Source organism: Anarrhichthys ocellatus, unplaced genomic scaffold (assembly GCF_004355925.1).
Source record: "Anarrhichthys ocellatus isolate YVR2014 unplaced genomic scaffold, GSC_Weel_1.0 scaffold424, whole genome shotgun sequence".
Lineage (NCBI taxonomy): Eukaryota > Metazoa > Chordata > Actinopteri > Perciformes > Anarhichadidae > Anarrhichthys > Anarrhichthys ocellatus.
The window spans coordinates 30,610-35,565 of record NW_022280398.1 but is presented as its reverse complement, the minus strand read 5'-3'; positions in this window follow the sequence as shown (position 1 = coordinate 35,565).

The following is a 4,956-nucleotide window of genomic DNA, read 5'->3' as shown; positions in this document are numbered from 1 at the left end:
AAATACAGCAGCACAGCCTTCAGCCTTGCATGAGATAGTGAGAAAACTGGAGCTTCTGAGGATGAGATGGACAAAAACCACATTAAATACATGCCCTGCAGCTGAGTGAGAACATCACAGGCTTACAATTGGTCACAGATAAAAGGAAGAACTTATCACCACCCCTCCCTTTCTCCCCCACTTCCACCAAGCCGTCCTCCACCCGTGCTCCCTCTTAGTGGCATCGGGATGTTCTTGCAGTCATTAGATTAGCTTTGTCATGCTCAGAACCACGGGTTCCGTCCTCTCCCATTCGGCAAGTATACAAAGCCAGGGCATCCTAAGAGGGAAGTATCCAAAGCCTGCCTGCATTTTCTGATAGCTTTGTTCAGTGCCACAACAAGAATCTGTTTGATTTATGCACAGGCTGAACCAGGACAAACAAGGAACTGTTTAACCCTTACAGGGCCCCGGGGGGGGGGGGGGGGGGATTTGTGGCTGTTTTTAGTTCTCACATGCCCTTTATTTCTGAAAGCAAGGTACACAAGGGATCAGCACAAACAGGCATACCCAGAGAATGCAGTACTGTGCCCGCTTATTGTGTCCACCTGAGTAAAAGGATTTTGCTTGTCATGGGACTTTTGTTTTGGAGATTTAAAAATGGGAAAGTTTTTGTGAGGAAAGTGTGATGAGAAGGTACAAGAACACAACTTTATCATAGTTAATGAACCCATTTACAAAGTTACCACTCACCAGTCTGTTTTTGCTAATACCATATACCTGTCTGTATTTTTCTGTTTTAGAAGGTTTCTTTCATTTTATTTGAAAGAGTGATGCTGACAAAGCGAGTGATGATACGTTGGAGCAGATGACCTTGGTTGTTTATTTCCTTTTTTGGTGAGGGAGACAGTGTCCAATACATTTATGTGAAATGTATAATTTATTTATGATAAATATATACATGGCATGCTCCACCAATTACAGACAGTAGTACTGTTGATTCTACAACCAGTATGCTTTATACTGCTTTTTCTCATCTCACCTCTGGAGGGTGTCTTGCCTTATGTCTTGCTTTATCCATTGCGGTCACTGTATTGAAAATGAGAGAGAGAAAATGACTGCCACTGCAGTCTGACATCTGTGCCCTTCTCTCTCTCTCTCTCTCTCTTTATCTCGCTCTCTCTCTCTCTCTCTAACACACACACATTCATGGCTGGGATTATGTTTTAGTGCTTTGGCTTAATGAGAAAGCCTTTGTGGAGGGGCAGTGGGCTGATGATCACGTGTCCAACCCTTGTACTACCGACTTAAGCCAACAGAGGGACCAATTTCACTGTCTCTCCCACTTCTGCTCCCTTTTGCTCAGTCAGCCTCTCCCACCCATAGGATTGCATTTGCAGTGCTATTGGCATTTGCTTCTTCCTTTTTTACTGAAGCATAAATGCTAAATATAGCAATTGTGAGATTTTACTGAATATACTTTTTTGTTATCATACCTATTTTATATTTCGGTTTCAGTAGAAGCGATAACCAAAGGACAGCATTGTTATGATTGGCTGACAAATGTAAAAATATTTCCTCTTTCCATCAAAAACTACATTTTGATTTATACATCCTACAATAACACCTACCAAGGGAAGCATGAATCTTTAGAATACTTAACAGTCGTTGCAGATGCTGTTTCTGCTGTCTCTTCTTAGGAAAGGTCTGTTTTGCCAGTGTCTTTGTTTCAGTGCATCTTTTTTATTTAGCTAAATCTGAAAGCACATTTCCTGACACCACAGACGATGCCGCCCACCTACTCAACAGCCTGCAGACATTTCCTCCATTTTTCTCACTCGCCTTCTTTTTGAACTAGCTTGGAGAATAGTATTTATGCCTCTAACATTCTGCCAGTATAGCGTAATCCACAATACAATGATATTGTGCAAAGTGGCACTAAACCAAACCTTTATGACATATTGAATAACATGGATATGAAAACTTTGGGCCAGCAGTTTTGTTTATAGATGTAATAAATAATATGTTCCCTCTTCATCTGCTGCTTTCAAATAGGGCACATAATGAAATGTATCTGTGAACCAGTAGGTGTAGTCAGTCAACGTCAGTATAACCTCTCACAGCCTGCATGTGCCCGTTCCCTGCAGTCAGTGCATCTGTTTATCAAAGCCCTTGATGGCTGTTCCTTGGCATTTAAGAATATAGGAAACAACAGCAAAAGATGCTTTGACATTCATTCAGACAAAATAGTGATGTCCTTAGATAGCATTTGAGTTGTTATAGTTGTGTACACACTGCGTGTGTGTGTGTTTGTGTGAGCGTGGATGCCTACAGGCACAAATGACCTTTAAGTTTGCATGACTGCCTCTGTTTATGTGTTGACCGAGGGAGTGATGTAAGGAGTCCTGCTTCATGATAGCCCAGCCGTGACCCGTTTCTCTGTGGATCTCATGCTGTCATCTGACTCACTAAAATGGGGGGATTCCAGATAACAGACTCTGAGGCGAAGTAATATGAATGGCTTTTAGAGTGGTCGCTTACAGTATTAATGAGGATGAGTCTTAGTGATGGGAATGTTATTAATATGGTGGCTGTCCTGCATAATTGGTGAAATGGGGGATGGGAGGGGGGTAAGTATGCTGGCAGAGAGAATGGACAAAGAGGGAGTCTTTTTTAAATTTCAATTATATCTCTTCCCCATAGCTTTCACAGAGTTGCATATCGCCACTGATTTCTGTATCAGTCTGCAGAAGACATGAGCTGTTTCCACTTAAAACCCCAGTATGCCCCTCAGCCAGCTCTCAGCTGGAACTGCGGATGAGCAGCTGGAGACTCTCCAGATTGGAGAAAGTAGGTGATAGACGGTTGGGGAAAGTGAGAATATATTTGGGGGGTGGGGGGGGGGGGATATAAAAGATGTCAAGGTCAGGTAAATTAATTGACGAGGAGGGAGATCGAAGTTGACAACCTGTGTCTTTTTTAAGACAAGATAAACATGAACACAGGTCTATCATCTAATTGGCTCCTTGAAATCTGTGTTTGTTGATGCGTAACAGGCGTCTGTCTGCAGGTGAAATAATAGTGATAGCTTTATCTGCAGAACCCTTGGGTGACACATGCAATAATCCACAGCTCAGCGGCGTGCAATTATCGCCGAAACAGATGGACGTATTTGAAACGGGTACGAGAGAGCTGTAATATATCCAACACATCAGAAGAGTAGAGGGCGAAAGGAGGAGAATGAGAGGGACGGGAGCAAAGTTCAGGTGTGAATCCAGCTCTGCCTTTGTTGTTGGCGAGATAAACGACTCTTGTTTTCATTTTTTTGTGTCATTGCCAAACACAGAGGTCCACATGTCCCACCGGGAAAATCTGCTAAATGTCACGGTTAGTGTGGCAGACTGTAGCCTACATGTAGAACCATCAGAGACCCGGTTGAAAGAAACTCTGTGTTGTCACCGCTGCTCAAAAAATTATCTTAAATTTAAACGCACATTGTTTTCTTACTGACCAGTAGGCTGCAACATATTGCTATTATGCTTTTAGAGGTATAAGCTACCACAAATTGAGTGTTTCAGAATCGCACTGTATGCAGAAGGGGGTTTTGTTTACTGTACATAGCGAATCATTTGTCTTGCTTCAACGGATATTTGGCTGCTTCTCCAACTCCCCCATTTCGCCACCTCCTTGTCGCCTTGGAGTGTGAAGAGTCACTCTGTATCTCCACATCCACTAGCATCCGAGTGAGTCACTGTCTTCTCCCCATCTCCCGGTATGCCAAGCGCTGTCATCGCCGTGGGCAGACCGGGCGTGGGTGAGAGTGGCAGCGCACCAGGAGAGGAAAAAGATTATGTGGACGGACGCTCATCTTGGCCCAGTGGCCGGGGTGAATCGAGACGGCTCATAGTCTCACAAGGCCACTTCACAGCATATCATTTGTTTGAAGAGCGCTGATGGATCACATCAACACAGTTTTAATGTCGGTATACCTTACTGGATGCATCGTTGTTGTTTGTCAGACTAATTGGTATTCATATTCTGGATGGCTCTCTCGGCCCAATTAACGCGAAACTGTGAACACTGGTCTTGGATTGATTATGTTTTCACCATCGTGGCTCCAGTGTTAGGTTAAAATTGAATAGTATCAAAACATCTTCAGTTTCTCACTGTCGTGTTGAATGCATTGCAATCCAATTAACTTGAATCCAATTAAAATATGAATGCAATTAAAATCTGTATTCAATTTAAGGACATGGGAGTAATCACAGGACAGCCAGAGTCTGATGATTTGGGTGTTCATCTCGCAACCTGCAAGGTTTAACCACGCACGCGCTGTTCTACTCTCTTCAGGTTCCTGCCTGCAACATATTCTCTCACACAGTGCGTGTGATATATTACGAAAAGCTACTCCTCATTTAAAATTGAAGTAACGTGAATCAAAGTCATACGCTGAACATTACAGAGTTGCTGCACCAATTCGCATGGAGGCTTTTATTATTACATTTTTTTTTACAGTTGGTTTATTTGTTTATTTATGTTTTTCTTTTTATTAAAAAAATATATATTCTGCTTGTATCAGGAATCTGATTATCCATTTGGCTCGAGGGTTCCCGAGTAATTGCGGGTTTGCATTAGTGAAGAAATGGCTGGTTCATAAATCAGATCCCCAGCGCACAATGAAAAGGGCGGTGGCGCTGACAAAAAGAGGGAAAACGATTGTGTCGAAATATTTTCCCTGAAATCAATGTGTCGATGAAATTGACCGCCCCATGCACGCCGTCCAAATTTGTAGATCAGATAAAACTCCGGATTCTTTGGTCTTTTTTATTTTTATTAGATGGTGCTCGATCATTTTATTCGGAGGTGCTGAATTGTAGCCAGCATCGTTTGAGCGAATGGCTCCCCCTCCCCTTTTGCCCACAGACACCATCGCATGGAGAGAGAGAGAGAGAGAGAGAGAGAGAGAGAGAGAGAGAG